At 47.1% G+C, this 20,754-nt stretch overlaps 1 protein-coding gene and 1 long non-coding RNA gene across 2 annotated transcripts in view; one reads left to right on the plus strand and one right to left on the minus strand.

The window, feature by feature from the left end:
- TMEM132D (transmembrane protein 132D) overlaps positions 1-20,754 on the plus strand; it is a 596,882-nt gene that overhangs the window by 522,678 nt on the left and 53,450 nt on the right. The window lies entirely within an intron of this gene.
- LOC144299473 (uncharacterized) lies at positions 89-14,350 on the minus strand. The gene is made up of 3 exons (XR_013366181.1): positions 14,151-14,350; positions 3,860-3,955; positions 89-455 (listed from the first exon to the last, which is right to left on the minus strand). It is a non-coding gene; the product is annotated as an uncharacterized LOC144299473 (long non-coding RNA).

The raw sequence follows: 20,754 nt of genomic DNA on the forward strand, positions 1-20,754 counted from the left end.
TTCACAGCATTTGCTGAGACGGGAACAAGAACATTTTCTGTGTCAGTAGGTTTATCCTCTATGTTTATTAGAAGAATACATGTCCAACATCGCCCACGGTAATTTCCTCAATATTCTTTCTTGGGACTAGACTAAATTTACAAAGGATTTAGTATAAGGAAGAGGTAAAGAAGCATTTTGATAAAGAATAATAGGGGTGGTAGGTGGATGGAGTGACAGGTGGCAAAGGTGGCACACAAGAACCAGAAAATCCTCCTTTGCCAGAGGACTTCATTCCATAAGGAAATTGTCACCTTCCTCAGTCAGCACAGGTGAACCTCATGTGCAGAGGTGTGCAGTCGCTCTATCTCATGCTGGCAGGAAGCATGACTGTCCAGGAGAAGAGACACGTCCAGGCCCAGTGCCACACGGTGTCACCACTTCTTCGGAGGAGTACGGCAGGCTGTCACTTCTAACTGTGTGATGACACAAAGGGCATTCACTTTGCATAGCCGGGTCTGTTACTTTTTTTTAAAAAAATTAAATGGCTCTGGTTTAATTATGGCCATAGAGGTTTATAACCCAAGCTCATTTTTAAGTAACATTAAATTAACACTAGTTCAGACTTTCAAACTGGCCCTCATGGCTCCCCACTATATGACCACCAACGCTTCCCCGACATCCTCACCCAAGTCCCCCCTGCCTCATTTTACCTCCAAGACTGTGCAGCTGCTTAGCATCCTCCCTTCTGCCCTCCTGCCACCCGGCTGGTTAGAGTAAGGCTTGCCGTTGTAACGCGCAAGCCTCTAAAACATTCATGGTTCATTTCTCTTTGTGCAACAAACAGTTCAACACTGTGTTCCTGTTCCACTCCTCATGGCAATTCAGGGACCCAGGCTCCTTCCATCTTGTGGCTTCTCCATTCCCTAGTTCTTTTTTAGCAGGACGGACGGCAGCCTGGAAAATCATGCCATATGCTTGTGGGCTGTGTTCCGTCCACTGGAGCTCGATCTCATGGTCCTACCTAACTGACAGGGAGTCACTTTGTGCCCAGAAAGAAGTGGAACAAAGGGGTACTCTCAGGGTGGAGGGCCCTGAAATCCAAGAAAGTAGGAGAATCTGTAACAGCTGCTTATTTACATTAAATGGACAATAGTTGCTTAATACGTAGCATGCTAAGAATGTGGGATTTACCTCATATTTCATAATACATAAAATACTGTATCAAACATGTATTAAATAGTGTTATTTCCATGAATTCTGAACATTCATAAGATGTTGGTATAATGCAGAATCAAATCTGAAAAAATGAAATTGTCATCTGTACAGTGAATTTACAGTGACCATTGTAGTTGAGCAGATAATGATCAGTACACCTACTGTTCATGGTTATTCAGGTCCCACAACTATTCTGAGCACTGACCTGCAATAGCACATTTCATCTTCGTGACATCCCTGAAGGGAGGGGGGCCGGGTTCAGATGGAGAATCTGAAGTATTCACCCAAGTTTGAACCCAGGCAATCTGGCTCCAGGGTGCACCAGGACCCATCACAAATAAACACACTTCTTGATGGACTGGGAGACACCTGATGGGAGAGCCAGGACGTGGGCACCGGTGACAATGAGGTTGGCTTAGAGGGGGCCTGGGCCCTCTGCTCCATGGACCCCTTCCCAGGGGACCAAACCTGGGAAGAATGCAGGTCAGAGTCCCTGCCCCAGCAGAGGCACAGAAGGAGGCAAGGTGGGTCTGGAGGGCTCCCTAAACATGTCATAGCCTGGGTGGCCAGAACAAGTCCCGAGGAGCAGGAAGTAAGTCAGATGTGCATCATGGAGCCTTTGGCTTACCTGAATTTTAAATGTGTACTCTCAACAGGGGTGTACGTAAAACCGCTGTAGGGACCTAGGTTCTCTCAGACCCACCCTCCTGGTGGGAGTGCCAGAGGCTCTGAAAGGAAAGGTCTGGCATTTTGCAGATTACAAAACTCTCTGAGCTCTGCTGTCAGCGGGAACCAGGAGCTCAGCACGATGTTCTGACTCTCTGTGCAAACCTTCAACAGCTCTGAGGAATTCTTGTTGTGGCAGCTCAATTTAGAGGCTTTCTGTGGTGTTGTCAGAGTAAGATCACTTCATTAAAACTAGACACATTTCCAGGACCTCTGGACAGTTTCTAGAGCTCTATGTGCAGTTTATTTCAGAACAAAGTGGTTTAAATTCAGTGATGTAGAGATAAGTGGGTGGATGGATAGATAGATAGATTGGATGGATAGATGAATGGATGAATGGATATAGATAATAATAGATAGGGTGGATGGAGATTAGATAGATAGATAGATAGATAGATAGATAGATAGATAGATGATAGAATGGATATAGACATGATAGATAAATGGATACATGGATGGATGGATGGATGGATGGATGGATAGATGATAGAATGGAAAGATATAGAAATATAGATAAACTTTAAGCATTCTTCCAGGAAATCAATCTTAAAGCCAACCACTTGAGAAGGAAATGTAGAATATTGGGCATACTAAGTGAACATTTGTTACTACATCTGGCAACACCTGGGGAAAAAAATTTTATTTTCAAGGTGCACAGTTAATCAAGAATTAACCATTGATAACTTGTTCTCATTCATTTTGTTTTCAAAAGTTCTTTTGAACTGAAAAAAAAGGTTCTTTCTTCTGCACTGTCACATCTTCCATTTATTTCAGATAACAGAAATCTTCTTTTCTTTGAAACCTTGGAAATGCTTTTTTAAATACGATGATCATTTGTGCCCTGATGCCCCCTTTCTTTCCTGGCCCACTTCTGTGGGGTGGTGTAAATGAGCCCTTGGATCTTCCTCCCTCGAGGTAGAATTGGGAATTTTGACCTTTAAGGTCAGCTTCAAGCTCAAGTGTGAGACCATTCTGTAATCTTAGAATATAAGGAAGTTCAGCTCAGGTTCAACCGGGCTCACATTAATTGGTTTTAGACTTGAGGTTTGGTGAAATAATTTGCACCTGTGTTCAGTGTGATTCGTTTAGCAGATTAGTTCCTGCTCATCTTGTGCGGGGCTCAGCCTGGGGTCAGGCCCAGTGGCCCGGAGCAAACACACACACTAGTACTACCCTCTTCACCAAGACACCTGTCCTGTTTCTCCCTGGCACCAAGTGACTGAGGGAGCCCATAAGGGGACATACCACTTCAGAATCTCGATAAGAATTTGTCTTAATATATGAATTCATGGGCTTTTGAACATAACTCACAAGTAAAGTAATTCTGACTTGTGATTTCACTTCTAAGGATTCGTATCATTTTTTCTTTGTCCAATTAATTCATTTCCTAAAAATTTAATCTTGCCCACTGTGCACTTGCCAACATGGTACCCCTCAAGCCGGGGTAAGGAGTGTGCACAGCGGGCGCCTCATCACAGCGAAGACCCTCGGATAAAGGCCAGCCACAATCGAAGGCTACCGTGGCTGTGTTTGCATTTTTTCTTCCGAGGTACTTGACAGAATTGTCCCCAGATGGCAGCTTCTGTTCTCAGGCTAAGTACACCTCACCGCCTAGCACTTGGCTTCTTGACAGCTGTGACGGAGCAATGCCCATAACACACATACAGAAATGATCTGATTTCTTGGAAGCTCATCGCCAGACTTGGTCCTCACACCTGTGATGAGCACTGCCAGGCCTGCCGTCACCGACCGCCCCTCTGCAAAGCTAATTACTGACAGTAAGACGTCTCACATTCTCTCAGAGGCCACAGGAGTCTCAAAATGGATTTTAATTCACTGTAATTAAAGCAGTGTATCCTCTGCCGTGGTGGAGAGAGAGCCATCAAAGCAGAGTGGAGGGTTGCTGAGAATCCCGGAAGGCATTGAAATCCCCTACCTGGCATAGAGAAGAATGACTCTTCCTGATGCTCTAGCTTCTCCTCCTGGAGGCCCACCTTCGTCCATGGACATGGCCAAGCAGTCCAAAGATTTCCTGAGATTCAGAAATGAACGTTATGAGTCCCGAGGATTGTGTGAGGCAGGCAGCTGCTTCTGAGCAGTACAGGGGAGCCACGCTGTGCAAATCTGTCATGGAGATGCACTTACTTACATGGGCTTAGGAGGGGAGAGAGAGAGAAATCACCATTAAGTAATGAGGGAGATCTCACACCTTGCATGCACTGAGGATCCCCTTGTGGTCATAGTGAGGAGGGAGCCAGAACCTGTGCATCCCCACGACTCCCTTCCCCAGTGCCTCTGGGGTGTCGGCGTCTGGTACAGTCAGCATTGGAAGACACCAGTTTCCACACAATGTAGTTTCTGCCACAAGCCCCCTGCCCACATCCCATGCCCAACCAAAGAAATTGGGACCATTTCAGTTGCCAGGAAGAGCAGGGATATTGTCAGATCTGCTGGGATGATCTCCAGACCCAACATGATGCTGCCCTATATAATTTACAAGGGCATCTTGCACTCTGCCAAATATTTGCCCTCAAGTCCCAACCCCTGTACGAGATGAAACCCAGAAGGTTCTTGAGAACGCTAATTCCAGGAAGTTAGGTAGACAAATCACCACTACACTTGCAACAGTAACAAGTTTGGTAAACTGAGGCAGGCAGGTAGGTACAGCAGTGAGATAGCATTGCCTTATTAGGATGACTTCATTGATGCAGCATTGTATGAATATATGAACATATTCAGAGCATATGAAGGCTTCTCATATATTCTCCTCATTACCGACAAACTTGTAAAACACATAAGGGGACTGAAATCCATGTCAGACATGCTTGGTATCAGGTGGGCAGTTTAGGGGGTGGCATCAAAACCTGGATCCTGGTGCCACGCCCTGGGACCCTGTTACTCCAGCACATTACACTTCCCTGAGAAGAGGGCATTGTTTCTCAGAAGGTCTGATTATCACTTTGGATGAGTATTTACGTAGCCGTCTAGGTTCATTCTAGTGCATTTTTATTAAAATAGATGTTCATTCCCCTCCTCTCTTGAACCACAACTTAAAATTACTCCAAAATTCAAACAATTAAGATATAGCCTTGCCTTTCTTCACATCTAAAAACCCCGAAAAGGAATGACAAATTTTTATCACCTCTCCATCCCATGCATTGTTAAATATCCGGGCATTTGGAGGTATGGGGTGAGGACAATCCATTACGAAGAAGTTAAAGCCCCTCCCTAGAGATCCAATCAATGCATTCATTAGTCATTACGGATATTCACAAAACTAATCATGGACAATTTATGTCTCGGCTCATAAATGCAAAGTGACAGCCTATGACTTAGCTACAGAAATGATGTTATCGAGACAAAAAGAATCTGAGAGGAAATCGAGAATACAGGAAGGAGAAGGTGATAGAATTGAACACTGGCATAAATATAAATCACAAAGGAAGATTGGTTTAATGCAACATGATAGAAACTGCAGGTGTTAAAAAGATCATCCACTCATCAGGGGTGAAGAGTCCCTCGGGCTGGAAATCTTCGGTGAGAAAAAGCCTGGCTTTGGACAAAAGGAGCTGGCAAAGCAGAAGCTGTTTAAGTTGGTGTGAGAAATAAAGAATCATTAGAGAAAATTCTGTTTTATAATATTTAGGTACAAAATGGAAAAATGTCTGGGGGCATGAAGCATCATGTTCTTCATCTCAAAAGCAGTCTTTCTTAAAACAGCTCATTTGGAATACTTTTGGAAGAGCCAAGACCTATTAATCTTTATATCAGCAAACATTTGCTGGGCTTATTTGCTCACTCCCTGCTCTGTAAACCCCACCCTGAGCATGGTGGTGAATGAGCCACGGCTTCGAGGGGCCCTGTTCCAGACTCAGATCTCATTATCCTTTATCTGTTCGGTTTGCATACAGTAAGAGCACTTGGACTCACTCTCCCTACAGTGCCTCACCCTTGACCTGAGAGGAGCAGCTCTAAATGAGAATGGGGTCCGGAGACTTCATGATTATTCACGAACAACTTAGACCCCCGTGGACCCAATTAAGCACTGGCTGTGGTCCAGCATGCCATCCTGACATGCAGGCAAGATGCAGCCCATAGCAGGCATAAGGATTCTAGATGGTATGTAGATGGATGCTTTCAAAATACAGTCTGTGCACTTAATGTATTGCAAAACTATAAGTAACACATCAAAACTGGTTTTGCAAATATTTTGCTTAGCAGAAGGTAAAGAGTATTTTTTTAAGTAAGTATTAGTAGACGTGGTGTTTAGGCATGCTGTGTAAACCCTGAAAACGAGATGCGGACAGGGCGGAAGCTTGCGAGGAGTGGCGCTGAAGCCCTTCCTTCTTTCACCAGTTGTGTCTTAAATCCCGTCTCTGTATTAGACCCACTTCTAGATACAGAGATAAACCAAAAGTAGACGGCCTAACTTCCCTCATTGTATTTGGATTTTCAAAGATATTATCAGCTGAAATAACAGAACAACAGATCAGAAGTGGCTAATAAGAGGAGTTACAATCCATTCTGCAGGATCACAAGCTCAGAGACTGCTGATCTCAGATGTGGCTCTGTCAGCAGCTCCATGATATCAGCCTCCTCAGGCTGGCTTCCCAGCACCTCTCTTGGCTCTGGACTCAGGACCACATAGTGGCTGCCACAGCTCTGCTCCAGCCACAACATCATCATACCATCATGTCTCATAATTATGTTTCCTGTTTGGCCACAGCAGGAGCTTGTGTTTGAGCATCTTAGTTCATAAAAAGGGGTAAGATGAGCTTACTCTCAGGTGGTTCTCCGGGTGGGATCCCCAGACTAGCAGCATCGGCATCGCCTGGGAACTGGATAGAAATACAAATTCTAGGGCCCTACACCAGACCTATCAAACCAAAAACTCTGAGGGTTGGGACTGATAATCTGTAATTTCCAGGGGACATTTGGCCCTATCTGGCGACATTTGCGGTTGCCATCAACATGGGAGGAGATGGTGCTAGCGTCTAGTGGGTGGTGAGCAGGTTGGTCCTAGGCAGGGCAGCCTCCCAAACAAAGAAGGATGCAGCCCAAAATATCAGCAGTGACAATGTTAGATGAACTTGAAAGCACAGCTTAGGCTCTAGGTGTGTCAGGACACAGATGGACCATGAAAACATTATGTTAAGTAGAAGGCACCAGACATAAAAAGTCACATATGGTATGATTCCATTTATATCAAATATCTAGAATCGGCAAATCCATAGAAATAGGAAGCAGATTACAGGTTTCCAGGGGCTTGAAGGGGGCCAGAATGGATATGGGGTTTCTTTTGGGGGGTGACAAAGGTTAGAAGTGGTGATGGTTGCACAGCTCTGGCAGGATGCCACAGACACATACTTGTACCCTTAAGAAGGGTTGTTTGTGTGGTATGTGAATTATAGCTCAGGAAATCTGTTCTAGCAGGTCGAAGACTTTTTAGCAAAACCATTATTGGTGGTAGGAATGTTTCTTTCTCTTAAGAAACTACAGTTATAAGTCTTACACAAAGCTGCATTTTCTCCCTATGGCTAAGCCCTTAACGCTTTTCAAAAGTGAATACATTTTTCCAAGAATTGCCATGACTGACTTTTTTTCCCCTTCTCTGAACTCTGAATCTGTCATTTTATCTTGATGAATGTGGCCCTCATTTTTACCTTTTCAGAGCTTGATTGTTTGGTCCTCCAACCAGAGGAAAAAAATACTTATTTTCTACAGCTTTCTCATTCTGGGGGGGGTTCACTTCATCCATTTCTCAAGCTACAACAGAGACAGTGTACTAGCCTTTGCTCACCGCCGTCCCCCCTGCAATATTCTGGGTAAAGGGTAATTCTTCACACTTCCATGAGATCCCGTATCTTAGAAACTCTGAACGCAGGGCTTGGGCTGCTTCCCAATTTGTCAGACTGCCATTTAAATTCAAAATTAGATGATTTTAATGTTAAAGAGATGCACATCCTATAGATCTAAGTTATGTCTACTGGGGTGCAAAGTGGTTTAAGGCAGATTCCATGATGTCATGTGATATGTGTTAAGAAATAAGCCTTAATGAGGAAAATTGTGAGTCAAGAAGTAGCAAAGGGAAGGCAAAAGTCCTCTGATCTCTCATTACTCTGTGGAGTGAAATGTTGGGACTGTGGGCTGCATATGGAAAGGTGGCCCTGACTCCTGTTGCCTGTGTTGATTTTTACCTGGCAGGTGTCAAAGCGATGGTGCCAGACAAACAGACCACCTGTGCACTGCAGGCTGGGTTTTGCTATGAGCTCTTTCTAGGAGTTGTCTGTGGGGGAATCTATCTGCCCACCAGCTAGAGACGTTGTCACCCCTCCTCTGGGGAGAGCAGGCCAATGACCTCATAGGTGCTAAGTTCCACCAATGTCCTATCTTAAGATCTTACGTGAGTGGATCATCCAGCGTGGAAGCCTTCTTCAATGCAGTGTAATATTTTTGATATTCACTCGTGTTATCATGTGAGTCAGTAATTCTTTCCTTCTGAGTGGTGAGTGGTTTTCTACTGCAAGAATATGCCAATTTGTGTATATATTTTTCCTTTGATGGACACCTAGGATGATTTTGGTTTTCAGCGTATATAAATACTGCTGTGAACACTCATATGCAAGTCTTTAGGTGGGAACATATTTTTGCTTCTTTCTGGTAAATACATATGAGTGACATACCTGGGTCATAAGCCAAGTATATGCTTCGCTTGATAAGAAACCGCCAGCTTTCCTGTCCACAGAGTCTGGGAATTCCTGCTGCTCCACATTCTCAGCAACACGCGATGGTTTTAGCCCCTTGTAGTACAGTGGGTCTCTCTGCTGTGGCCACACTGCCAGGCCCACGCCAAGTGTGGGTACCAGGGACGTTAATGCCTGACCTGGTGCAGAGCAGGTGCCCGCACCTTCCTCGCTGGCTACCCGCTGGCCAGGGAGCAACCTCCTGGTGAGCACAAAGCTGGGAGCGACCCTCCCATCAGCCTCCAGACCCCAGGTGTGTGCTGTGGGTTGTTTCTGAGGATTGTGCACATAACTCGAGCTACCCACTGGGGAACTTGCTGAATTGCCAGAGGTCACAGTGTTCAAGTGCCCGGTCCCAGCCAGGGAGGGCACAAGAGCCACACAGAAGCCATATGCTTGAACAAGAATGGACCATCACTGTGTGCTGACTTCCATCAAGCAGTGCACTTCAATGTTTCTCTTTCCTGCAGAGAAGATTGCCATTTCGAGGCAAAGGCAGAGGATTGAAGGGTGCAGAAGAGCTGGGGTAAAGTGGGTTACAGGGGTAATAAGGGTATCTCTTGGGCCAGCATGAACCTAGAGAGGAGAGGGGAGTCCTAGGGACCAGTAACAGTGAGAAGCCATCGTCTCCTGTAGGCCTGGAGGGCAAGGAGAAGGGGCTGGCTCTGGACCCTGGAGGAGCTCCATGCACAGGTAGAGGAACCAGAGGCAGCAGATGGCAAACAACAACCCAGCAGGGAGGGGGTGCAGGGAGCAAATACCCCAGCCATTCTCTCCTCCTGCTCTGATTTCCTTCCCTTGCCGTCCACTGGCCGCCCCTGGCCTGGAATCGAGTGAGGAAGGCTATCTGATGGTGTGCATCAGAACCATGGACTTTCTGAGAGAGGCCAGGGGCAGGGAAGGGCAGACCATGTGTCTGCAGAGGCAGAGAGGAAAAAAAAATCACAGCACAATCCCAAGGCTCATTGAATTCATAGTAGCTGTTGCTTGACTGTAGGAGGAAGAAATTAAAATGAGATTTGAAACAAAAGCTGCTGCACTGCTTTGACATTGCTATCCTGAGAAATGCTTCTCCGATTCCAGACACAAATACAATTACCTCTTATATTGTTGCAGACTAATTTCTTAAGAACACACCTGCCTTATTATCAAGACGTCTAGAATCTCCTTTCAGCAGCCACCCACTTGGTGCCTTGTCCAAGCTTGCGGAGCATGCAGAATCCGGAGGCGGGGGAGGGTTCTGATGCCACCCACAGGGGACGCGGTTTGGGCAGGCGCAGCCACGCGGTGTCTCTGATGAGGATGGGGTCTGTGGGGTCCCGCAGCCGCGTGGTTTTTTGGTTTTTGGTTTTTTTTGTTGTTTTTTTTTAAATTTTTTTATTGGAGTTTGATTTGCACCCAGTGCTCATCCCGCCAAGTGCCCCCCTCAGTGCTCGCCACCCAGTCACCCCAACACACACACCCCCGCCCACCTCCCTTTCATTTCCCAGACTTAGGTGTCTTTCACGTCCTGTCACCCTCACTGATATTTTCACTCATTTTCTCTCCTTTCCCTTTATTCCTTTTCAATAATTTTTATATTCCCCAAATGAATGAGAACATATAATGTTTGTCCTTCTCCGACTGACTTACTTCACTTAGCATCATACCCTCCAGTTCCATCCACGTCGAAGCAAATGGCGGGTGTTGTTTGTCGTTTCTAATGGCTGAGTAATGTTCCATTGTATACATAAACCACATCTTCTTTATCCAGTCATCTGTCGATGGACACCGAGGCTCCTTCCACAGTTTGGCTATTGTGGACATTGCTGCTAGAAACATCGGGGTGCAGGTGTCCCGGTGTTTCATTGCATCTGTATCTTTGGGGTAAATCCCCAGCAGTCCAGTAACTCTGAACGTGAATGGGCCGCGTGGTTCATGCTGGGTGGTGACCTTGCTGGCTCGGGTCTGAGACAGGCCTGCAGGAAGGCAAGGGCACGTCATGGATGCCAATGCTAACACTGGCTTAGCTGTCTCACGTTGACTGCGTTAGCTTCCTCGGCCACCATAACCGGATCCTGCAGGCTGGGTGGCTCACCGAATAGAAATTTGTTTTCTCCCAGTTGTGGAGGCTGGAAGTCTGAGATCAGGTACCCTCAGGGTTGGTTTGTGGTGAGACCTCCCTTCCTGGATTGTGGGTGGCCACCTTCTGGGTCAGCCTCCACGTGGCCTTTCTCTGGCGTGCAGGGAGATAGAGCACTCTGGCATCTCTTCTTGTAAGGACACCAGTCCTAGTGGATTGGGGCCCCACCCTATGATCTTATTCAAACTTACTCATCTCCTGAAGACCCTCTCTCCAAATACAGTCACTCTGGGAGCTAGGGCCTCGGCATACAAGTTGGGGGATACGCTTTAGGCCATACTTCTCTTCATTATTCTCTCAAACATGACACTGACGATGGCACCAAATGCCCCCCAATAAAACCATTGGGTCTTTGTGTGAGCCCCAGTCACCAATGCAGACTCGAGTGTCCTTGTGATGAGGCCACCACTTTGGATCACTCAGCACTCTCACATGGTTCTCAAAACCTCCTCCATCTCTAGCAGCAGAGGGGTTTTCGTGAGGACCTGGCAGAGGTGGTTGTCACTACATCTTCTCGGGACAATAGATGCTTGCCAGCGCTGCATTTCTGAATGATGAGATCCTCACAGAGCCAACTAGGTCATCCTCAAGGGGGCCACAGGAGAGGCTGGCCTAATTTGGAAGATAATTTCAATGTCTTTCCAGCCTAATCTCTCTGCAGAGGGATCCAGAGAGAGGCAAAAGCCATCTCTGAGAAGAGGAGTTTAGGAAACTATTTTGATGTATTCAGAGAACCACGTGAGCAGCTGTTTGAGAACAGAAAGTTAGCCAGTACCCCTCCCCACCCTGCACTCCCTCCCCTTGCCACCAGCTCAACTGGTAATGACAGGTGTGGCTTGGAAGGAAAGGATGTAATCAGTCCTGCGAGAAATGAAGCAACAAAGTGCAGGTTGGGGGCTGGCGTTTGGAAGGAAGAGATGGCAGAGAGGGTGGATCTGCGGGCCAGTGGACGCTCCCGAGCAGGACACGCGGGCATCAGTGCCCACCATGCGAGTGTGAACATCGTCTGCTGTGTTCTGTCCCATGAACACCTCTCTTATGCCCAAACCATCAGTAAATGTCTGGTGCTTTCACCATGTCTCAGCAGCGTTCTGGCGGAGGGGTGGATGCATGTGGCGTTGTTCGCGCAGGGGTGACACAGACGTGGTCAGAGAAGAGACAGAAAAGAAGCCTGTGCCATCTCCATATAGTCTGCTCCTCAGGGCCAGGGGGAGCCTTCACCTGCTGGCCGGGATGGAGGTGCCTAGCTGTTCATTTGAACTTTCAAGCAGAGTTGGTGCCCGGAGCCCTCCAGCTTGAAAATACCTGGGTTTCATCCACATTGGCATTTGCTGACCTGCATCTGGGCACAATCATTCCATCCTTTTCAGAACCTCTGTCTTTTCCTCTCTCTGCCTTCATCCTGGGTCTTCATCCTGGAAGCAGAGGAGCCAGGCAGCAAAGAGAAAGTTTCATTTTCTGGGCTGGACAAGAGGTCCTCTCAGTCCTAACAAGATTCTGAACCTAGAATATTTTAGTGTTTTACCTTTATCTGTTTTTCATGCATCTTTGCTGATTTGCAAAAGGCTTTATGTGTCCGTGGTAGAGCACTCCCACTGGAGATAGCATAATAATTCACACTCATTTGGCATTTGATTTGAGCCAGGTACTGTTCATATATTAATCCAGTTCATCTTTGCAGCAACCATATGAGGGAAGCACTAATATTATCCCCATTACAGAGACAAATATGCTGAGGCTCGAGGTTGAACCACTCAGCACGGTGACTCACATAATATGTGGAGGAGGCAAGATGAGACCCCAGGCAGTCTGGTTATGGGAACCACACATAAGCATTCATGAAGTGATGTCAGGGCCCTCCTGAAGCTCATCTGCCACTATAATTAGTGTCAAGTTCAAGCTCCAGTGACATTCGTGACTTTTGCATACCTACCCTCCACTCGGTGATGTGCAGAGTGTTACACACCACATCTGGCGTCATGCACCTGGCTGGCATTTCCACCAAACTTGGAGATCATGCCATGTTAGCATACATAGAACTGCTCCATTCCTTTTCGACAGCTCCATAGTATTCTGCTTATGGAATCATGGATTTACTGAATCAGTCATTTACTGATGGACATTTCAAGGGTTTCTTGTCTATTCCAACTATTTGTTGAGAAGGGAGTAAAAGTTTCAGTTCCTGTGCCCAAGGAGAGGGAGGAGTGCAGAGAAGGGGACCACCGTGGGCCTCTCCTAGCAGGACAGCTGGCGGTCAGCACAGTGCATGGCCCACGGTGGCCATGGGTACCACTCTGTTGGAGCAGAGGCCAGCCAGCATGTGCTCCTGTGCTCACCGGGTGAGAATCGGCCCTGACTGCAGAGAGGAATTTACAATGTGAGCATTTAGGATGTAACAACAAAATAGGAGAGAATTTAAGCTTCCCAGAATCTGCTGAAAGCTTTTGCTCCCTCTTTAAAGATCTTGGCATTGTGGGGGACTGTGACAAAAGTCACCGAAAATGTCAAAGTCAGAAAAAGAAATGTGTCATTTTCCCAACAGGATCAGATAAATAGAAGGAGAACTTAGCAGTTTTATATGACTTCTGGCAAACTCTGGGAAGTGATGCTTTTTGGACATTGAAAAGAAATAGTGGGATTGTGATCTTACTTCTTACTCATTAATAGTCGCTTAAGAGGTTCTCACATTACTGGAAACCCATGAAGGATCAGCTTCGAAATAAGAAATTAGATATTTGCTTTGCTTTGTTAACATAAAAGGAATTTATTGTAAGTGTTCCCCAGCCCTTTGAGATGATTCCTTGAAATTAGTCCATTGTGATGCTAAATGTCTGCAGAAAGCTTAGCTCACCAGAAGGTTCTGGATTTTGATGTCTAGAGGCCTATTCTAGATGCGTGTTCAGTTAAATACCTATTCAAAATGTTCAGTTAAATACCCCTGCTAAGATTTTTGTTTGGGTTCTGGTATTAGTGTGAGCATTGGGAGTAAAGGTAATTATTACAGTGTGTTCAGAATAAACGCAGACTCGATCAGAGGCATGCTGGCTCTTCTCCTGGACTCCCAACTCAAAGCCAGACCAGGTCCCTGCTTCCACGACTCCTGGAAACATGTCTCATGTGGATTCAGGGACTGAAGCAGCATATACTTGACAGGGAGATCAAGATGCTAAAGAAATTCACTGTATTAGTTGTTAACCATATCACCATTCTTGGTCATTCAACACACATTTATCACCTGCATAGCATGGTCTGAGCAAAACCCACTGAGATGGAATGTCTGTCTGAGGTCTTGGCTGCAAGTGATGGAGACTTAATCACAGTGACTTAATCCCACCCCCAAGAAAGGGAGGCGAGGGGATTACCACAGCTGGGGTGCAGCTTGGTCTTGGTCATCAGGACCTGGTCTCTGTCCTCTCGTCCTCTGCAATGTTGACATCTCTCTCCAGCAGGCTTTTCCTTCGTAGTGGCAATGTTGCTTTCTGCAGCTCCAGGCTTTCTTGCTCACACTCCAAGACAGGAGGAGAAGAGCGCACCTCTCTGCAAAACCTCAGCCAAAGCCTCAGTCACATGCCTGTCACCAAGGCAGTTCCTAGCCTGGAGGATGTCACAATTCAGGCCTCAGTCCTGCCCACCTGTGGGGCCAGGTTCAGCCCCAGCAGTGAGAGACAAGGACTTGGGGAGGATGGTTTTCCCCAAAGGAACCCAGGGGACTAAGAGCAGCCGTGAATTCTTACTGAGCAGAAGGAAGTAGCCAGTGGTGAGGTCAGCAAGATGGTAGAAGAGACGGCCTCAGGTGTACGGCCCTCAGCAGTAATCAGGCAGCACACCCAGACACATGTGCCTCTGGGAGTGGCAGAATCTAGGTGAGAGGTTTTCCAAGACCAAGAAGAGCCATTTGAAGGCAGACCTACACCCAAACTCTCCACCATGGTCCCAGCGATGACCCAGAAAGAGCACCCTGCCCAGGACTCAGCTGCAGCCCTGGCTGGCTCTGGTTCTGTCCCCAGGACCATCTGCCAAGGGACCTGGAGGACTCTTGGCCACCCAGGCTTTGGGTAACAGGCATAGGGACCTGAGTCCTGGCTGTGGACTCTGCAGTGGCCCTTGTGCTGGCTCCGGTCCCCCTTGACGGTGAGCTGCCAGCCCCTGGAAGCAATGCCTTCAAAATGATGGCATAAGTCATTTCCTGCTTTGGTCCCCCGAACAGGAGGACCAGCTAGCAACTGTCCATCCACTAGGCACCACTGAAAATCCACGAGTGGGGAGGCCAGTCTGAGAAAGATAGCACGAGAAGAGTGAGCAGCTGCACTGACCTTACCCCAGCCAGCACCGCACCACGCCACATGGGTCCCTGGGACTGTGGCTTCTACAGTGGGACCGGGAGCCCGCTGCACATCCAGCAGCACCAGAGTGGCAGGACGCTCCTCGTGAGGCCCACTGGGTCATACCTCACAGGAGTGGCTGGGGATCAGACAGAGACAAGGCTCCCAGCCCTGGAACCCAGATCATGGTAGGCTATGTCCTGCTGGCAGTAGTGTTCATGCAGAGATCCAGTCGGAGGCTCTGCCCATCTGCAGAGCTGAGTCTGTGGCCCCATCTGGACCAGCCAGTGCACTTCTGCTGATGAGGGTCCCCAAACACATGATGTTCTCTGAAGTGTACACCTGGCCTACCCGTCTCTTGCCCCAAGGTGCTCTGTGATCTGCCACTTCTTTCCTCTCCCATGCCATCCTGCCCCCACTCACCTGTCCAGTTACATTTCTCCAGCCAGACCAAACCATATCTCCATAAACACATCTCCCCCCACTGACTAGACCCCCCCATTCTAGCAGATGATGTACAACAGGCTAGCACGTCGTTTCACAGCTGCAGAGGAAAAAGCGATGAGATTGTAGATGTCATAAATTTTAAATATAAGATTAATTATGATTATTAAGAAAACCACATTATATTCTTAATAATCATTACAATTTTAAAGTATGTAGGCCATGCAAAGACCAGATGGTCTGGGATTGCATTTCCAGCTAGCACTCAGTTATCAGTGTATAATTAATATTGGCTGACGTATTTGTGTAGAATGTGTGTGTCTCCTTTACATTTGTGAAGTCTGCGATGGATATTGTTTCTGTTGTGTCGGCATTATATTCCGAATTCATAGAAATAGATCAATGGCTCAGCAGAGATATACCAAGTGTAAGACATGATGATGAAAGTAATAATATTCATGTTACATCTGGAAAGTCGATATTAACATACAGAGTGGCCAGATCTCGAGAGTAAATCTGAACGTACTGAGATAAGTGAATCTGGAAATATGATGATCTGTTAATGACCAAGGAAAGGGTGAAGTGTAAAAATGCTAATGACTCCCTGAAAATTGGATTTTATTAAACTGACATGGGTCTTTTCCAGCCCTTCATAAGAAGCACCTCTCTAATAAAACCTTTTACAACAGGAGCCACATAATGCTTTTATAACAAACTAACATTCTAGTTAAAGGTAAAGAAAACAAAACTATAAGCCCCATCAAAGATGCATGGGCTGCTTGTAGCACAAAATGAGTACAAATTACACCAGTTCTGAGAAGCTTGCAAAGTCAGGTGCAAATTGCATGCCAGATAGGCTTGGGGAGTGCGTGCAGCACAGTGTTGGCGGGTTCCTTTATTGGCGGCATTCTGTGTGCAAAAGCAATTACTTGTATCTGTATTCTCGCAAATATTTTACTTTGTAAGGAGTCATTGGTGCGCATGTTTCCTACAAAACAGCTCTCAGGATGTATGCTGTGCGTGTGTGGACAGAAATGGTAAATTACTTCATAGTCTGTTCATCGTTTTGTGGTCAATGTTGTGCTCCCTGATCATGACTCTGTAAGGGCAGAAAAGTGTAAATGTGATCAAAGACATGCTGGGAATGTGTTCTCTCGGTGGGACGTGTGGCCAGATGTGCAGTAATTAGGTGACTCTCGGGATGCGATTGGCAGCAAGAAGCCACACCAAATGCTCCAGGTCTGAGGTCATTTCAAATATCCAGAACCATTGGAACCAATGAACTAGTGTCAGAAGAAAGGGGTGGAAGGGAGGGAGGGAAGGAGAAAGAAAATGAAAAGTAACCCAAATAGTTGAGAAAATGGCTTAGGGGGCACCTGGGTGCCTTGGTCAATTGAGTGTCCAACTCTAGATTTTGGCTCATCCATGATCCTGGGGTCCTGGGATCGATCCCTACCCTGGGCTCCCTGCTCAGCGGGGAATCTGATTCTCCCTCTCCTTCTGCCTCTTCTCTCTCTCTCTCTCTCTTTCTCTATCTATCTCAAATAAATAAATAAATCTTTAAAAAAAAAAAGAAAAAGAAATGGCTTAGGGCACCAGCCATCTGTCACTGAGCCAGATACAGGTGTCACAGTGTAGTAATATCACAAACAATATGATCCTTCCTAGTAACAAGTGTCATTGCCATTAAGTTTTTAAATATTATGTTTTATTTATCAATTTGTGATAATCCAAATAGCTATTATATTAAATGATCTGAGGAGGCCAGATGTTGAGAAAGCAATACCCAGCCACAGGATCGTCTTTTGTACAATCCTGTAGATGTCATATCACAATGGGTCCTGAGAAACCTGTATGTATTGAATTTGTGAATAACTCAGTCATCTCATTCTGGCTCACTAATATAAATTGCCAAACTTGGGGAACGAACGCATATTTCCCACAGTTCCTAAGCATGTGGAGGCAGGCAGCCCTCCCGTGGCCCCTCGGGTTCTGGTCCCTGCTCATGTGTCCTGTGACTCCCTCCCACTCCCTAGGAGGCTCCGACCCACTGCATTGTAACCCACCCGTGCACTTTCTCACTGCCCTTCACTGCATCCCCAGAGCATCACAAAATATGGGCTATGGATCACCCAGCAAACTGTCAAGCTTGCGATCAGTTGTCCAAGTAGAGGCATTGAAATGTTATATGTCTTGAACTTTAAATATAAGATTAGTGACAATTTTCAAAGCGAATTTTGAGGATGAAAGACTAACCAGAAATTCAATGATCTTACCTGGAGTGGGAGGTAGCGTCTGCTGTGATGTGTCATCTCCCACCTGTTAGTGTGGTGAGGGGCGCAGAATGCACTTCCTGTGTCACTTGCCAGCCCCAGGCACATAAGAGAAGGCGCAGGACCACCAGCCCCCCAAAATCACCTTCACCTGATGCTTCTGCCTTCATCACTGATCCCCAGCTCAAATGAGGGGCCCCAGGATCTCCTTGACTTCCTATTGGGGTGGCCTCACCCAGCTGAGTCTGGGGTTCTTTGAAAAGACATGTTCCGGGATCCCTGGGTGGCGCAGCGGTTTGGCGCCTGCCTTTGGCCCAGGGCGCGATCCTGGAGACCCGGGATCGAATCCCACGTCGGGCTCCCGGTGCATGGAGCCTGCTTCTCCCTCTGCCTGTGTCTCTGCCTCTCTCTCTCTCTCTGTGACTATCATAAATAAATAAGAATTAAAAAATAAAATCTTTTGAAAAGACATGTTCCTTCTGATTCCAGCATCCTGAAAAGCACTTACTTAATTTTCAGGTGAAATATTTATTATATTTCTTTAAAACTATGATGTTATGAAAATGCCTCATAACATCAGCCTGAGAATGGTCACAAAGAGCATGAAAAGCCAGATGTAGAAGTAATTAGTATGTATAGCTCGGCTTCCATTTCTCACAGCGGAGCCTCGGGTGGTGTGACATTTCACTGTGACCTAAGCACCAAGATCCAGACTCACAGGGACACAGCAAAAGCTATAGAGCTTTGATTTCCATTTGTTTAGGTGGAAACCTCTGATCTTACCATATTCGGTCTCTACATGCCATGGGCAGCACCACATAAATTCTGCGCACGGTGAGCTCTCCTAGATATGCCGCGCATGTATCTCTGGCTTGCACCTGCAATGTCACCGCGTGCCGACTTGCTTGCCTCCAGGTGCCTGACACAGGGCTGGATGCCCAGTAGGTACATTAAACAGGGTCCAGTCAAGAAACCAGAAAATACAGTGAGAAGCTCCCTGGAGGGAATTTAATATGTGGGATTAGTGCTGCAGACCTGAAAGTGCAAAGGGGAAATTGTGAGCTGCTCAGACACCAGCCACAGCTGGCAGCAAGGACCGCCTCTAGGTCTGGGAGACAAGCAGAAGAGCTGCTGTCGCCAGAACCCAGGACTCCTGGCTGGAGGTGCCCAGTGAGAGGTGGAACGGTGAGAGGATCCCAGCCTCTAGAAGAAACACTGTCCAGAGCACAGAGGGAAAGAGGGGACACATCCCTGGGCATCTCCGCTCCTCCACCCCACATGCCACCAGTGCATCCACATGACTGAACCCACCTGGAAGCCAGCCGACCATGAAGCCTGGGAATGGTTTGCAAAGACCTGTGATATGGAGCAGAGGAAGGGGAGCAATTAGGAGGGACACGTCAGATGCCCAGAAAATAATTTCTGAATGACGGAAGAGCTAACTGAGCTTGTGTCAGGACCACTGGTCATGCCCTGATGCTCCAAAACCTCGTCTTTCTGGGAGACATTTTTGACCTCCTGGTGAGAAAACATGCTCACAGGAGTATTTGGAGATTTTAGAAATGGCTGTCATCCCGGGCAAACTGCTCGTTAATGCAATGCCTTCACACGGGAGCCCAGATCTATTTTGGGTTAAACCTGGGTGATTTTCAAGCCCTTCTGTGCCCCTGCCTTACTGAGAAGGAGGTCTTGAGCAGTGGTGAGATCCCAAGCCCAATTGCCCCTGGTCTCCCTCCCCAACACTGATTAAAAAGCAGATGGAAGGTGAGATGGATTTGGGCTCTGCATTATTAAAGCCTTGGCGGAGAGCATTCAGGCTGGCTTGGACAACATGGAGAAATGCTCTCTTCTGACGCCCTGTTCCCCGTGTGGGAGGGCCTACAGGACCTCGAGGGAAGATCCCAACTCCTGGAAGATCCCATTGGGTTGGGTGCTTGCTTTAAAGTGAATTGATTTCAAAGCAAGTTGATTCAAAAGGTACAAAAAATGAAGGAGGTCCAAAACAACACTGCTGTAACACTGTATAATAAAACTGCAATTTGCTGACAGCAGAACCTGAATGTTCATACCCCCAGAAGATAAATATGTGTGGTGATGGATGGATTAATTAATGAGACGGGGAATCCTTTCACACTACATGTTTACAAATCGCCCCCATGTACATTCCGATATCTTCTAATTCTATATCTCAGTAAAGCTGAAGTTTATAAGGGTTTATGTTAAATGAATATCAGTATTAATGGCACATGGATTTGGACAGGTGATATACAAATATTTAACACAGGTGCCAGAAGCACAGAAAATCCAGGGTGGAGGCGGGTAGTGGACATGGAGTCTGTCCCAGAAGGCTACTCTGCTCCTTAGTGGTTACAAAATGGGCACAGCCCATTTTTCCAGTCCCAGGAAGGGATTGGGGCAGCCATGGAGGTGGATGGGGTCCTTGGGGAGCTTGAGAGTGTGCTCGTTTGCTAATTGGTGCAGAAATATTCCAGAATATTATAACTGTTGGGACTATATGCTTGCCAGCTGAGTCTCACCTGGGATGTGAGAGCGTCGTGATGGGGTTTGCAGGTGGCAGCCATTGGGGAAGCAACATGGAGCTGCTGACATTGGAGATGTCACAGAGCTCAGGGGATGGTCTTCACAGAGTTGAGACAGGAGATGAGCACCCTGGACACCTCGCACTGCCCCAGGAGAGCTGTGCTCGTGTCCCAGGAAGCAACCCTGGGATTCTGGTTGTGAGTGCTCTGTGAGGGACAGCTGCCAGCCTGTAGCCCCTCAGGGCAGGGAGATGCAGGAGCCCTGGCTGCCACCAGCCAGGGGACGGGACAATGGGGCCGGCAATCCCAAAAAGGGGAGACCCCAGCTCAGGGGGGGCCCAGCGAGATCCCGGATGATCTCACCGATGAAGCCCAGTGGCTACGAAC

The sequence above is a fragment of the Canis aureus genome, chromosome 27 (assembly GCF_053574225.1).
Source record: "Canis aureus isolate CA01 chromosome 27, VMU_Caureus_v.1.0, whole genome shotgun sequence".
Classification (NCBI taxonomy): Eukaryota; Metazoa; Chordata; class Mammalia; order Carnivora; family Canidae; genus Canis; species Canis aureus.